Source organism: Triturus cristatus, chromosome 2_2 (genome assembly GCF_964204655.1).
Source record: "Triturus cristatus chromosome 2_2, aTriCri1.1, whole genome shotgun sequence".
Taxonomy (NCBI): domain Eukaryota; kingdom Metazoa; phylum Chordata; class Amphibia; order Caudata; family Salamandridae; genus Triturus; species Triturus cristatus.
The window spans coordinates 1,139,166,033-1,139,182,819 of record NC_140582.1 but is presented as its reverse complement, the minus strand read 5'-3'; the positions used below and the strand labels follow the sequence as shown (position 1 = coordinate 1,139,182,819).

Below are 16,787 nucleotides of genomic sequence, written 5' to 3'. Positions count from 1 at the left end.
TTAAGATTCAAGCATTGTTCCACCATGCCAAGTTTACTCCTAAAGCCCAACTGGCAACGGTGGATAATAGAGTTCTCATCTGCCCAGGTACTAATTTTATTAAATAGAACCCTTCCAAGGACCTTCAGGGTGTTATCGATCAAGGATATTGGTCGATAACACCCCGGGTCCATCCTATCTCCTTTTTTAAAAATGGGTACAATGGTACTGTTGGACCATGTCGAGGGGATAGATTTCTTACTCAAGTTATTAAAAAGGTTACAGAGTAAGGGGGCCCAGATACAGATGTTAGATTTTATCTGGTCAATGGACAGGCCATCTGGGCCAGGGGCCTTATTGCCGGCACTATTGGCAATGGCATCCTCCACCTCCTCTAATGTTATAACTATGGTACTGTCGGGGAAAGTATCCTCAGTTAGGTCTCCAACCGCAGCATAAAGCTTAGAAAAATGATTGACCCATGAATCACCTGTGATATTGCAGTTTATCGGGGTAATATTACTGCCCAGGGCTCTCAAGTTCTTTACTTCTCTCCAAAACCCTGTCGAGTCTTTTAGAGCAGCAGTTTTAGTGAGATTGTCCCAGTGGCTTATTAACAGCTCCTCAGATCTAACTTTTAATGTATGTTTGTATTTAAGGCGTAATGATCTGACAAGGGACACATCTCGGGGTTTAGCTTCCAAGGCCTTTCTGAGCTCTCTATTAGCCCTCGAACAATCAGTGTCAAACCATCTGTGGTTGTTTATGTTATTCTTTTTTAGGGGTTTGGAGATTGCCCTTTTTATAGCTGCACATAAATCACAGAAGGACTTAATTATGTCAGGGCCGCCGAATGTTAAGCAATTAGAGATCAATAGAGGGTGATTCTTAATCACATTAGCTAGAATCTCTTGGTTATCAATCCCTCTCCATACAATCCTAAGCCTGTCTGTGGATGCAGTAATGTTTGAGGCCCCCACCTCATGTGGGCCTATAGGTTTTTTAATGGATTTAAGGTGAATTACTATTGGCAGGTGATCGCTATATGAGCTACTGACAACCTCAGATTTAAGTAACACACCACTAAGGAGGGAGGAGGTAAACATATAGTCAATAGTTGTTGAACTACCGCGGCCAATATAGGTGGGGGCCGGTGCCTTTTCCTCAGCAATTCCACTGTAACCCATTACATCGTCTAAATCCCTGCTATATAATAAATTCAATAGTTCAGATCCTCGTCTACAAGGCGGGGATATAGAATGAATGTGAGCATTGAAATCTCCGCCAACACAAATACAATCAAATTGGCCATACTTTTCTCCATTTGCAATTTCATCAATAAAATTAAACAATTCTAAAAAAGTGGGATTAGGATGGTTAACGAAATCATTGTTATAAAAGTTTATAAAAGAAATCTTTAACCTTGCAACATATTTCACAGCTATCAAGTGTTTGCTGACCACATATAGTGGTTCAATTTTCACGCCCTTAGAGATTTTTGCCCAGATAGATAGACCACCACTAGGTCGCCCCATAGCAGGAGATGGTGCAATAAGATTATGACAGAAAAAGCCCTCCAGTAATTGAACACGTGTGCACCATGTTTCTTGCAGCATTACCACATCAAAGTTACTTATCCAGGTAACCCATTCTTTAATTTTCATCTTTCCTAAGAGCCCAGCAATGTTCCAACTAATGATACTCAAAGTATCAATCGGTAAGCTAATGGGGGAAAGAGGAAGGGCAATGGGAAGATCGGGGCATACTACATGTGGAGGTACTAATCTACCTGGGCATGGCTTGTGAATACATGTGAAATTTGCCTTTACCAAAGGAACAATACTTGTAACCTCATCAATTATATTAGGAAATGTTAGTGGTGGTCAATCTAGACTTCCTAAATCAGATAAGGCGGAAAATCTATTAGATAGGAGAAAAGTGGTAGGGGCCTATAGAAATAACCCAATGGAAGCAGGGTTATTGCGGTAGACAGACTGGCGTGGGTTTGATAATTATCCATAAAGAATCTAACTGAGTTTGGGTGTCTAAAATTGATCACTATACAGTCCCCACTTATGTTTTTGTGTTGTGGGCCCACCCAACTCACCCGGCGAGCTGATATGATCTCATTTGAGATGTCCCATCTTGCCCCTTTATGTTTGGTCAGCCAATCGATACATTTGTTATGTAGTTGTACCCATGACTCACCTTGACCTTCTTTAAGGGCAGGGACGCCTGCTAAGACTAGAACATATGGGCAGGCTTCTGGGGGTAAGTGGAGTGACGGCCCTTGATAGTTAGTGGGTCTATTTCTTACATGTACACCTCCACTATTGCTTACGCCATCAAGGGTAATGCCTGTCCTGGCTAGTGAAGTAGCTAATGGGGTAGCAATAGCCTTGACATTTGAACTTACAGTGTTGGCCATTGCTATTCCTACTACTTCAGAGGGGTCATAAGTTGAACCAATGTTCCGTACGGGTGGGGTATTGGCTGGGCTGCTATTAGAGAATACAATTTTAGGAATAGTTGGGCCTCTGATGTTACTAGACCCAGGGTCAGCGGTAATAGCCAGACCCCCCTCCCTCAGGACATTACATAGTGGTTCTAGCTCCTTCATAAATTTCTCGCCCCGGAGGGCATCTAAACTAATAATGCCTTTTCTTTTAGTTTCCTCTTTTTTTACAAGGTTTTCGATTTTATCTAGTCTCTTAAAAATAGTATTAAATTGTTTAGCTATTTGAACTTCAACTTGTTTAAAAATGGTATCTACAATAGTTTCAATCAAGTTGCCATTGTATTTAGGTTGGATATTTCGATCGAAGAATTCAGTCTGTGTACAGACAGAGTTATCAATTCCCTCAAGGGGCAACATGAAATCCCCACAGGTGCCTTTGTCCATAGCTAAAAGCTGTGGTCTACTGACAAAAGCAGGGAGGCTCTCAGTGCCTTTGTCCAATGGTGATAGTGAGGGCAATAGATCCTCGGTGACAATTGGTGTTACTATTTCACAGTCTTTATCTTTATTCCACATGCTCTGTGGGGTAGGTTGATTTCTACAGCAACTTGGTTGTTTCCTTTTATTTACAGTACTTTTAGCAGGGCCTCTCTTGCTTTTTCCCCCTGCTGTTTTATTAGTAGATGGCGTTATATCTGTTTCAGGTACCACTAAAGAGTCAGTGACAGGGACAGTCGCCAAACTGGTGGTTCCAATAATAGGGGCTGATGTATCAACTTGGACAGTTGGTTTAATGGCAGTTACTGTAGGAGAAAGTGGGAGGTCGAGATTGGAAGTAGCCTTTGGAGATTGAGGGCATAGAGGAGTAATAGTAGGTAGTCCAATGGACATCCTTCTTTCAGTGTCTGCTATCTCATTGGTAACCATGGTAAGGGCATTGGCCAACAATTTATCAAACAATGTGGGCAACTCAACAGGGTCTGCAGGTGCAGTCGTGTTAGTACGTTTCCCCATGGTATGTTCAAGTACCTTCGCAGCCTGATGTGAACAAAGGGATGGCCCGCCCGACCACTGGTGACCACTGAGGGCCACAGAGGGCCCGCCCTTTGCCCGGGCTTCGCCCGGCTCGTCCCGCGAAGCGGGTTGTAGCACAAGATATAGGCGCCTCCAGGCGCTGGCGCTGCGTGTCAGCAACGCGCCGCCGCTGAGGCTGCCGGGATATGAGGTCCCGGGGCGGCGACGCGGCGAGTTTGAATAACGGGATTCTGGTTCCCCTTTGACTCTTGGCAGTGGCGGCGGCAATGTGGACCACTTGGCGGTAAGTTTTGTTCCAGCTCAAGATTAGAGCAAAACACGGCTGCAGCCCTGTTCATCAGTCACATGAGACGGGTGTGTTACCAGACGATCAACTGACCTTTCCTTAATCCCTGGGGTGATAACTATCAGCAGCAGGTAAATGCTCTTCTTACTTTGCTTCGTGCTCGGGGATCTCAAATTATTTATTCTGGGTGCCTGCACAAGATTCTTGAACAACATGTGGAGCTCTGATTTGCATAACAAAACATTTTAAAGTAGTACCCCAATTGCGTTACTTAGTGTACCCCCGATGAGTGACAATGGCAGGGCTGCACCATGGCACTCTAGGGTCGAACTGGGACAGAGGACAGGCCTGGGCACCAAAATAAAAGTGGCCCACATGTACAATGGGGTCAGTTTTTAACTTGTAAATACATGCTTATATATCTGTTTTGCACGGTATCAGAGATAGTATGCATTTGCTTGCTGTATTCAAAACTGGTGGTAACATGGGGGAAATCAACAGCAAACACAGGCCCACCATACCATAAAACAGGCACCACAAACATGGGGCCTACAACCTACACACTAAGCTGTCAAACCAGCCCTTGGCGCACTGCCAGGTTGCCCTTTTGGTTAGCCCGACCCTGTAGCACCCTAGCTACTTCTTGCCATACACAGGAGCAAGCAGGTTCTTGTCGAAAAGACTATGCTGAGCTCCACCCTGGTGTCACTCTCGCATTAAGAGAGTTAATGCTGCCAACAGCGAGGCGGGCCAGCCCTATCACAGTGAAGGGCGGCAGAGAGCGGCATCGACAGTGCGCCTCAAGGACATGCTCTGTACAGCTGGATTGTGACCAGGCCGGTCCAACGGCGCATACCGTTTTGGGCGTCTGCCAGGACCAGAGAGAGGAGCCGCCCGCCACAGACGCACCCAATCAGTAAGGGAGGAGGGCGTCGGCTGTAGGAGGAGCCGAGTCAGCCGAAAGTGAAAGCGACTAACGCAGCGACTGGATAAGGGAGGCCGGTACACTGTGTCCACCTCTGTCCGCCGCAGGTAAGGTGGCGTGGCTTGTGTGGGTCATAGGTGGGGTCGGGGCCTCGCGCAGTGTCACGTGACAACTGTCACTCGCAGTTAAAGGGGAGTGGCCTGCGCTGATAGGGGGGGTCTGTGGCGCGCGCGACACTGCGCAGAGCCTAGGATGTCAGTGCCACGCAGCTCGCATCTCAGCCACTGGCTAAGCTCGGAGGTGTCCTGCTGCCCCCCCCCCCCCCCCCCACGGGGGTCCTCGGCCCGTGCGAAAGGTGTCCATGGTGCTACGCGGGGGCTCAGGATAAACGTCCTAATAACAATCGACGAGGACATATTGGCTGATAGAAATCCCCGGTGACGCCATGCATGCAGTCACAGGAAGTGACGTCATGCCCTTATAATAGTTATGTTCCCCAGGGCAGACGTCCTATAAAAAGAAGTGGGGAGCATGACCAAGTAAGACAGTATGCAAATGACATCATGACGTCGCCACGTAGCGCTATAAAAGAAATGAAATAGTGCTATGTAAATTAATTGTGTAAATACTGGGACAGACCAACCCATCTGATAGTCTTACAGTGTCTGCACTTAGATAGAACAAAGGCAAAAGCATGCCTCTCTTAAGTACCTGTGTAGGGAGGCAAGCTATGTGCCTTTGTTTCCCTCTGCGGCATTTACATTTAAGTGTGAGATTCCAGGTGGCCCCCAGTCAGCATTTTCAAACAAAAGGAGGCCGGTTGGCCCCTAAACTTCGGCCCAGCTGGAGGTGAAAAGAGGCTCCCTCGCTGCCTGCACGTTGCTGCTGGGAATGGAAAGCAGACAACGTACAGGCGCTGCTGAACGTGTCCCAGTGTCTTATGTTAGGAAGAATAAAGGTGCAAACATTGAGTAGATTGTAGGCTTTATTCTATTAATTAAACCCCCATGGCAGCAAAGAAGAACTAGCACAACCGCCAGCTGGCAGCTCCTTTCCACGATCCCCCAGCCTTCTCCAACCCGAGCGCTCTAGAATTACAACATTCCAAGGTGGCTCTTATACTGGGACAAGTTCAAAATATTTATGTGGGGCCCAATTTCTTGGCAGGGGGGACGGCATCCACCCTGTGAAAATAGTGGGTGGCCGCCGTGTACCTGCGTGTACCCCCGACTCGTGCCCTGATCTTCCCTTTATGATGTGGATGAGGCCTCTTTTACAAAAGAAAAAAGTTAATCTAAAATGCAATAATGTGGAAAGGATGTTTTAAACTGCGTTTAGGGCGTAAGCAAAATGAATATATGCTTTGTGTATGTGTTTTTTAAACTGGTAAACCTGTTAGTCATGCAGGTTTGCTTTCTGTTAAGTTTTCTTTTTCCATCACCAAAGCATAATAGCGCTGTACATTTGCAACACACAGTGTCCTGGGCATAAAGTCGCAGATCTCCTCCTCCGGTAAGGGAAAAGGCGCCCCTTCTCTAAAATATTGGATGTATACCATCTACCCCAACTTGTTCTTGAGTGGGCACAATTCCAGCAGCACCATGGCTGATCATGTTGAGAAATTGGAGAGTAAATGCCAGGTTCGACCTACTCTTGCAGGAAAAGCGAACCGTAAGCCTGTGGTACAGCCATTCTACATGTCGGCTGTCACGCTGTATCCCAGCGGTACTTTCTTGCAAACACAATGGATTTCTCTTTTATAGTTAAGCATGCAGTTAATGTTAATGTAAATATTGTCCTGTTTTTATTTTGGTGAAATACATTTTCAGGTATCTACAGGGCTTCAAGTGGCATTGAATAAGTGTGGGGTATCTCAAAAAGAGGTGTGGCCTAAGAATCAGTACTAGCAATACTTCTCAAGAGGCAAAAGCTTTAAATAAAGTGCATGGCTTAAAACATGTAAACTAAACAAGCATTGGCATAGCCAATAGGTCTCGCTTTTGGGACCTTATAAGTATTTAGTTATGCAGCACAATATCCTTGGTGCAATAACATCAACTGTTGCATGGCTAAACACTTATAAGGTCACCAAAGGCGAGACCTATTGGCTATGCCACATGAACATGAAAACGTAAACAAGTCTCAACCTCTGGTACTGAATGAATGACTATCTACGTTGCTGTGTGGGTCACTGCGTGGACCTTATTACGGACAAGTGCTGAGTCTACCGTTCACAAAGTGCACTGCTGATAGGTTGTGGAAAGTATAAACCAGTGGACACCTCCAATAATCAATAAATACATTATTGGACGTCGCATCAGACGTCATCCAAATACCGCCAATGGGAGGAATGAGACCGGCAGTGCCTGGCAGAGCACAGGGTATAACAAAAACAAAGGACAACGAGAGGTCTGTAACGATGAGAAAAGCACCGAGTGCCTCAAACACAACCAGCAGAAAGCGAACACGGAACAGCGTAAGTAACCTCGGCCCGGGGGCAACAACAGGGAACCTCAGTTTTCAGCGGGGATGGATGGTGGGGGTGCCAGCAGACGGAACTTCAGCAGCAAATGGGGAGGAGAGTAGAAGAAGAAACCACAGTCACAAGGGGAAAGCAGATTGAACCTCATTGGGACTCAGAGACAACCTCAGCCAACGGTAACCAGCACAACTGAAGCCTCGGCCATCAAGAGGTAGACAGCAAACATTACAGAGGCGACCACAGCCACCATGAGACAAGGAAGAGCAGAAGAAGACTCAAACAGCAGGGGCATGGAGGAGGTAGCAGAGAGAACCATGCCACCAGCAGACAGGAAACAAAAGGAAAATGCCAAACAACTGAGGAGGATTTCAGGTGAAGGGCCAAGCAGCCCCCCTCACTCTAGGAGGAAAGACGTCTCGAAGAGACAGGCAATCAGAAAATGAAATGCTCCCCAGGGAGTCACTAGGAAAGATACTGCGCAGGCAAACACAGCTACTGGCCATGGGGTACACAAACTGCCCAAGGACAGCAGGGACAAGGCAGCCAAATCCTGCCCCACGGATAGACAGAGGCAGATACAGCCCAGAGCCAAGCTATGCAAGGAGACACAAAGCAATGCACTGTTCAGGCAGCCAAATACTGCCATGGGAGCCACAAAGACAGATACTGCCCCGGGGCTGAGAGTCACGGAGAGAAAGAGATGAACAGTCTGAGGGAGGGAATGAGCACAAGCTCCATGGCCAAGCGGCCATTTATTTAGACAGATCTTAATCCAGGTTCCAGGACTGACCATGAGAGACAGACGCCTGAGGTTCGGGGGGCAACACACAAACACACAAGTTTAAAACAATTAACCTTGGCGGTGGGACTAACGCTGTTGGCTAGGTATGTAGCGCCTAAGGATCGCAGCGGGGATGCACACCAGGGATGGGAGAAGAGGGTCACTATTCCCGAGGGAGTACATCCCTTTGCCGGAGTACGGGAGGGGCTTTTGTGGATGTTCGGGGGCCGGAGGCAGCACACCTAGGTGGGGCGGCTGCACACTCCTGGGTAGAGGGGCGCGGTCTAGCGGCAGCGCACCTGGGCAGGGAGGGGGAATCACTGCAGCGAAGGCAAAGTCCTGTCTGTGGGAAGGGGTGGGCGGGCGCTGCCGCGGCACTCACCTGCTGGAAGCCCGAGGGGGGAGGCATGAAGACACGAGGGCTCCACTCCAGGAGCAAAAGGACGAGAGCTGCCCAGGGAGAAGGGAAGGAGCCCGGGCTGCAGCCGAGTATAAAGAGCCTTACACGCTGTTCTCTCAGCCTCAGCTGAGGAAGGAGGGCGGTGGGTTGAAGGAAAGGATGGGGCGGAGAGAGAGAAGGACTGGACGGGGCGTGGGAGGGAGAGGGGGATAGCTACAGCAACAAGGAGGGGCACTCGGAGAAGGGGAAAGGAGAGAGGATCGCGGGAGGGGGCGGAACGAGGCAGATGAAGCCATGGAAAAGAAGGCTGTTGACAGCCTGCACTGTGTCTTTGAGCGTAAACAGCCAATCACACTCTTGGCTGAAAAAGAGATTCAGGCGCAGAGGAGGGCTAGATGGGGAGAGGGATGAAAAGACTGAGGAGGGGTGAACCTTATGGGGGTAAAGAGCGAGGTGATGTGAGAAGAACAAGCGTGCACGCTGAAAGTTAAAAGCAAGCTGCAAGACGCGCTCTGTTGTGGTAAATATTTAAATTACCTGTACTATTTTTATGCGGTAAAATACAATATGAATAACTCAGTAAAAATAAGAGGCAGAATCCGTGGTAGTCGAGGGTATAATAGGGTATTTATTCCTTACAAAGGAATGATGGTTCGAACCAGGCAATCGGGTTCCGTTACCACGAAGGTTCAGGAAGGGATCAGCAATAGATTATTGACAAGTATCAGTATATATAAGAAAGGCATTACATTAAGATAGATGCAGGAGGCGTAACAGCTTGATAATACAGATAAGAATATACATACGTAATAAAAAAGGCATAATAATAGGCGTGCATAGAGGCGTATACTAAAAACGTCATTATGATGGTGACACAAATGGGTGGATCCATAAGAGAATCCTGCAAAGTCAGCGAAAATACACGGCAGAGATGCGCGCGCAGCCGCATGACGTGTGATTGACGTGTAACTAAAGGGTGAAGGGAACTTGACATTTAGCCCTACATGTGGAGACAGAAGTCTGGGGTGTCAGGACAACCTAGTCCTAAATCATATCTAATATCTTGTGTTTAAGGAACTATTTTATCTGGAAGGAAAGGTCTTCTCGGACAGATCCTATTCTATACTGACTGCTAGTGCGTGTACAAGCGTCTAAGTGTCTACATGAGATGCGAGGGGGCATGGGCCTACCATGGTAACGAGAGTCATGAATTACTTGCACAGAGATAGTAAGGCCGGGCCCTTTGCTCTGCAGCTAGAGGGATGTTTACCTAAGCTACTTAGACAGGAATGCATTTCTTGAGGAGCGGAACAGATAACTTGAAAGCCGAATTTAGTTTTGGCAGGCAACAGGCCGGGCTTAGGCACCGTTAGCCGCGCAGGAAGTAAGACAAAGTTCATGGATACAGATGCAGGTCCAGGCTGGAGCATTCAGAGGCAGAAGCAAGAAAAGGCTCGATGGCAGAATTCAGGGCCTACCTTGCCAGAGCTGGAAAACGTGAAAAGTATACCATATAAAGACGGTGGCAAGGCATACTTAGGAACGGAATATCTGGCCCATTCATGGCAGATATGAAAGAGTACATATTAACGTTGGACACAATTGTATTTGCGTCTTCATAGCTTGAAGTGGAGGGAACATACATGTACTTGTAGCATGTACATGGAGCCGTTGGGGTCTAGATAGGGGACACAATTGACCATAAAAATTCATATTTCCTCATTCCCTCCTTGTCCCCTACGGACCCTTATGAAATATCGATCTTCAGGAATCCATCAATCTGTTCATGTAACATCATTTGCTCTTCTTTCTTCTTCCGGGATCTTGAATAAAAACTTGAACGTGGAATACACGATGTGGCACACAGGCCGCAAATCGCTGGTCCACATTGTAGACATAGGCAACAACTAAATACTATGAGAAGGCCAATACCTAGGAAGGATAGGACTTTCCATCCCCAGGCTGACAACACGCTCCAGAACCAACCGGACCATGTCCAGGTGCCTGCATTCTGATTTATCTGATTTGCAATCTTGTGAAGACGAGTTATGGCTTTATATACGGATGGCACGTTTTCTGGGATGAAAACACAGCAACTTGATCCGATGACCCTACAAGCTCCGCCCCTATCTGCTAGGATGACGTCAAGGACAAGACGATTTTGAAGAACAACAATCCGCATCGCAGACTGCTCCTCTGTTAAGTTGCCTAGGGCAGAGGTAGTTTCATTCACTACTGCTTCAAGGGTTCTAGTTAATCTACGTATCAATTTACTGTTTGAGACAACACCTATGTAAGGAAAGAGACCTTTATTGAAGTCGGTATATTGTTCCCATGCTGTTTCGGTGTAGTCAACAATCGGGGTATCTCTCTGGGGTCTATGGTGTACTAGATTGGTATTTCTATGATAATCAGGAGGGGCTAGAAAAACAGGTGGCAAAAGGAATGCAATGTAACAGGTACCATCCCAGTCTGGAGGTAGACGTATATATGCGGTATGCCCACATATGAAGTAGGAATGACGGGAAGCTCTAAATGTAGACTTGCCTTTCTCACTGAATTCGATCACAGTAGTACATTTACTATGACCCAGGTGTACTGAACCATTCTTTCTTACACAGAATTCACCTTTGACTGGTAATACGGACATAGCAGGCAAGACTAGTGTAGCGTCAGATTCAACATTTAAAATCATGAGGTTAAGTGTAAAATTACCTAATCCATATACTTCATTTTCTAGATCAGTTCCTGTTCTTTTGGGAAGTCCCTCCTTGTTAGGATAACAGGCTTTAAGCAAAACTAAGTTCAGGTTTCCCCATACCCAGTTGCTCTGGTAAACTACAGTGTTTAAATCTAAGGAATTAATCAAACTAAACCATGCTCCACAGGAACCATTGTGTGTGAACGGATATGGAAAGAGAGGCAGAACTCCTTTGTATTTCTGATAGGGAGGGAGTCGGCCACATATCCAACAATTTGTAGCATTGCTGGTCTGATGGGAATGGTGTAACATATTAATGAATGTGTTGTTGCGCAGCGCAAATCTATAGGACAACTCATGTGGAGGTAGTTCACTAAAAGAATGTTCGGCAGTAACATTGTAAGCACGCTTGAAAATAGGATAGTACATATGTAACAGCACACTTGCAGCAATAATAATAAGACTTAGAAAAAACATAATCAACAATGTCACTATACAGTGACTATGAAGTGATTTACAGTATGCATGTTTCTTGAGCTGCTTCTGTCTATTTTTCTCTCTCATTCGGTCTAGAGGATACATGTCAAAGACTTAATTCAACCGATTCACCTTGGAGAGGACTTAAACAATCGAATTGTCTGACTTGCTAGACCTTAGTTTCAGTTTATAGTTCTCTTTTTCTGTCTTTTCAACCAGGGGGAGTTTTGAGTCAGTCTGTGAGGGAATGCAGGACTGAACGTTTAAATCCGATGGTAGTCCATGAAATTTCTTGATATGGCTCGAGTGTAACCACCCTTTGCGGCCCTCTATCTTCACGGCTGTCCTCGTGGTCAGTAAAACGAGTTTCGGTTGTTGCCAGCGAGGCTCCAACGGACTCCTCCTGTCGAAGTTCCTCACAAGTACCAGGTCACCTGGAACCACTTCATGAGGCTTTACCTCAGTGTTATCGGGAAAAGCTGCAGCTACCTGTGAACGACAAGATTGTAGTGCAGACATCAAGGAAGCCAGGTAATCTGTCAGCATATTACAATCAACATCAGTTATTTTACGAGGTATAGGCGTCCCCCACATATTTGGTGGCCTACCGAAGACCACCTCATACGGGGATAGCCCTGTTCGAGAATGTGCTACCATTCTCATGTAAAAGAGCGCAACTGGTAAGGCTACTATCCAGTCGACACCTTTTTCTCTACAGATTTTGGACAGTCTAATTTTCAGAGTTTGATTATGGCGTTCCACGAGACCTGCTGCCTCGGGATGTCGGACACAGTGGAATTTCCATTGATAGCCTAACAAAAGTGAAACGTGTTTCATTAGCTCGGATGAGAACGGCTGGCCATTATCTGAGTACACGATACGAGGCAAACCATACCGTGGGAAGAATTCTCGAACTAACTGTTGGGCAGTAGTCGGGGCAGTGTAATCTGAGACGGGATACGCCTCTGTCCAACGGGAAAGAGCGCATACGACTACGAGGACATATTTGAATCCTCGACATCGTTCCATCTGGATATAATCCATCTGGAGGACTTCAAAAGGGTGATCAGGAGGTTGGAATCCACCCTGCTCTACAGGTACTCCTTTACCTGGATTGAACTGACAACAAATCATACAGGTTCGGACTTTCTGTTTGGCTGCCGCTCGTAAGTGTTTGTTGAACCAAATGTGTTGAATACTGTCTAACATGGCTTTTTCTCCTAGATGTGCTGGACTATGTATTGTGTTAATGATAACTTGAACCATTGAGTCGGGGAGAAACCATATAGATTTTCCCTTCGTCATCCATCCCTGATCTGTCTGGATCCCTCCTAATTCGGTCCATTTCTTTATTTCCTCTGGTGTAGCATGTGTCTGTATGTCAATTACATCAAGGGCGGGATCCTTAACTGTCATGCAGTGTGTCGGCGTCGGAACTATTGTCTTTGTCAAGTCAGTTGCATGAGTCTGATTCTGTGCTGTTTGCTTAGCTGTTCTGTCTGCTAGGTCGTTACCCTAAGAAATAATGTCAGTCACTTTCGTATGGGCTTTGCACTTCATGATAGATATTGAAGTAGGTAGATGTATTGCATCTAATAGAGCTTGAATGAGGGGACCGTGTTGAATGTTGGCACCGTGAGAAGTCAAATAACCTCTCTCTCGCCAAAGGACTCCGAAGTCATGTACGACTCCGAATGCATAACGTGAATCTGTGTATATGTTGACTTTCTTATTTTTGGCTTGAATACAGGCTTGTGTCAGAGCGATAAGCTCTGCTGCTTGAGCTGATAATGTGTCGATACAATTTGTTTCAATGACTTCGGTGTCTGTCGTGACTGCATAGGCGGCCACTAACTTTCCTGTACTTGTTCTCATACATGAACCATCTACATAAAGTGTCAGGTCTGGATCTGGTAATGGGACATCTGTCAAATCTTGTCTGGGTTTGGTCGTAATAGTAATGACTTCAATACAATCATGTGTCAGTGGGTCTGTTCCACTTAATGGCAAAAGTGTGGCAGGATTTAATGTACTACATCGTCTGATTTCTATGTGTGGCTGAAACAATGTAAGTTCGTAACCAGTCAGTCGTGCTATAGTCAAGTGTTGTGTCTGTGTCCGGTTCAAGAGAACCTCTACTGCGTGTGGTACTTGTACTATCAATTGATGTCCTAATACTATGGAATCACTTTGTCTAATTGCTAGAGCTGTCGCTGCAACTGATTTCAGACACGCAGGAAGAGCCTGAGCTATGGGATCTAATGTGCTAGAAAAGTAAGCGCATGGCTTGTGTGATCCTGCTTGTTCCTGCGTGAGTACTGACAAAGCAGTACCTTCACGTTCTGTAACAAAGAGTGTAAAAGGCTTACTGTAACATGGTGTCGCTAAGACAGGTGCTTGGCATAAAGCTTTCTTTAAGTCTTCAAAAGCTTGTGTATGTTCTGGAGTCCAAGGGAGGACAGTCGATGTTGCTGCCTCCTGTGTTGTCAACTGAATGAGTGGTTTAGCTAAAAATGCATATTGGGGGATCCACTGTCTGCAGTACGAAGTGAGGCCTATGAAGGCCCGTACCTCCTTTTGTGTCTTGGGTGGTGGCATGTTTACAATTAACTGGATGCGATCAGGTGTGAGCTGTCTCCCCCATTTGGACAGCAAGTGCCCTAGGTACACAACTTGCTGGGCACAAAATTGCAGCTTTGAAGGGGACACCTTGTGCCCCTTGTCGGCTAAGAAATGTAAAACCGTCAGTGATGCTTTTTCACATTCGGATTCGCTTCGGGCGGTGATCAGCAGATCATCGACATACTGAAGCAGTGCAGTGTTAACAGGCATGTGGATACTGTCAAGTTGTCTTTTCAGTGCTTGGCTGTAGATGCTAGGACTTTCTGTAAATCCTTGAGGTGCGCGTGCGAATTTAAAACTTCGTCCATTTAAACTGAATCCGAACAAATATTGGCTTTCCGGATCGATTGGGACGCTGAAGAAGGCGTTCTTGAGGTCAATTACAGTAAAGAACGTTGCTTCTGAATCAATAGCTGTCAGTAATGAAGAAATATCCGGGACCACGGGATATTGTGGTACAATGCATTTATTTAATTTGCGTAGATCAATAACTAATCGATATACTGGGGGTGCTTTTGGGTCGGTTCGTTTAAGAATCGGAATAATCGGAGAATTACATATATTGGAGTCGGTTTCTACAACCACTCCTTGTGAGATGAGCTCGTCAATGATTTGCAGTAAAGCCACTACAGCATCTGGAGGTAACTTGTATTGTCGCATTCGTGGTAATACCACTCCTGCTTTGAGTGTGACTCGATACGGTGTAATGTGCATACAACCTACATCAGTGGGGCCTTGTGCCCATAAATGTGCAGGTAGATTCTGTAACCGGTGATCCATGTCTCTAGACACGTAGTGACCTTTAAAGTCACGCAAAAATAGTCGTACTCCGTCCGGAGAACAGCATATTATAGCTCCTAGAGCTTTCAATGTTTTAATACCTAACAAATTTTCGGGGCATGATTTCGTAAGCAATAGATCTGTAGTCCGTGTTAATGGACCGACTGTAAATGCAAGCGGTTGTGATACTTCGTTAATAGTGGGCTTTCCTGAAAAACCAAGGGAAATATTTTGTGAGCCTGAGAGGGGTGCCCCTGGAACTTCATCATGACTTATAGTTGTTCTGCTTGCCCCTGTATCGAGTAGAAACTTTCTGTCTTTCCCTAATACTTGACTCTGTACATAAGGACCCTCTTGATCTACAGGAACCTCAATAAGGGGTAAGCCAACTTCCCTCTCTAGGCTATTTCATGTGTAGCGTTGATACTCTGGATAGTCATTTTGTGCATACTGGTACATCTGTTGTGTCGTGTTCTGTGTTGCAGCAATAGGCTGTGGCTGTTGTTGCGGTACGGTCTGTTGTGCAGCTTGCATAGGCTGTATATTCTGAGGTACTTGTTGTTGGATCTGATCCTGTCTAGGCGGACGTGGTCTCTCCTTGGTTTTACCCGTGGAGATATTATGTTTCAGAACTGCACAATCGTTTATATAATGACCTGGCTGTTTACAATAGTTGCATGTCCCTTTAACGGGAACCGTTGAATTACTGGACTGTGTTGCACCCTTTTTATGACCGTCAGCTGGAACTGACTGGGCGACGAGCATTTTCATTTTCGTGTCTTTCATACGCCTTGTTTCGTGTTCTTGTTCTTCTCTAATTCTATTCTGGTGATACTGTAACATTTGTAACATTTGTGAAGGAGTGTTAGCTTGCCAAGTGCTCTCAACTTTCAATACTCTGTTTTTAACCTGCGGCAGAGAATTCTCGACTAGTTTTGTTACAAAAAGATGTGGATATGACTCGCTATTTGCTTTTAGGCCGCTATTAATACCAAAACATTTTTCAAATCGGGAATAAAAATCACTGGTGTCTTCCTCGGGTTTCTGTTTACAGGCTGAGATTGCTCCCCAATCTTCCTTTTTCGTAGTTAATAAACGTGGCAATACTTGTACTAATAGACCTGGTAATGCTTTTGTTTTGTCCCCCAGCCCTACGCCTGCAGTTCTGTTATTTTCTTCATTTTCTAATGCGGTCCAATCAATCTTTTGGTCTCCCACCTCCCATTCTTTTTCCTTGAGTTTCTCATAAATACCGGCAGGCAATAATACTTTCAATATTTTCATAATGTCAGGATAGGTATAATCACCCATGAGTAACATGTCTTTTAATTCACGGTGAAAACCTGCTGGATCTTTGTCATGGCTAGGCACTAATTTTTTCATTTCCAATAGTTCTATTTTGGTTATGGGCGTGTACACAAACACGCGTCTAAACGTATTGTCATCATTTCTGACTGGGTGTACTTCGCGTAAGGGGTTCTGTCTGTCTATGTGATACGTTTTTCTCTCCATGGAAGGAGCTGAATCATGTTCTGGGCATACGAAGACAATGTACTGATGTCGATATTCTAGAATTTCTTTAATTAAATCAGTACCTGAACCTCTCCATTTATTCGTGAGTAATTCTATCAGTATATCAGGTAGGGGACCAGGATCGGAGTGTTGGCTTCTATACAATATAAGGAGGTGTTGTATCATGTATATACTAGCTAAACGCTGTTCGTCTGGGATAAGGTTCAGAAACGTGTGTGCTAGCGCATCATCACTATATTTTTCAGGGCTGTCAGCCCATTGTACTGCTGACCTGGCTAATTCTTGTTCATCCATAGAATCAAGCATATGATACCCCCTTCGATCTCGG

At 45.7% G+C, this 16,787-nt stretch overlaps 1 protein-coding gene across 3 annotated transcripts in view; it reads left to right on the top strand.

Moving 5' to 3' along the window:
- The first annotated feature begins 4,674 nt into the window (after positions 1 to 4,674).
- Positions 4,675 to 16,787, top strand: part of MAVS (mitochondrial antiviral signaling protein) — a 217,810-nt gene continuing 205,697 nt past the window's right edge. For all 3 annotated transcript variants that reach the window (XM_085642676.1, XM_085642675.1, XM_085642674.1), the window contains exon 1: positions 4,675 to 4,790. The gene's annotated coding sequence lies outside the window, so the exon portion shown is untranslated. The remainder of the gene's footprint in view (positions 4,791 to 16,787) is intronic.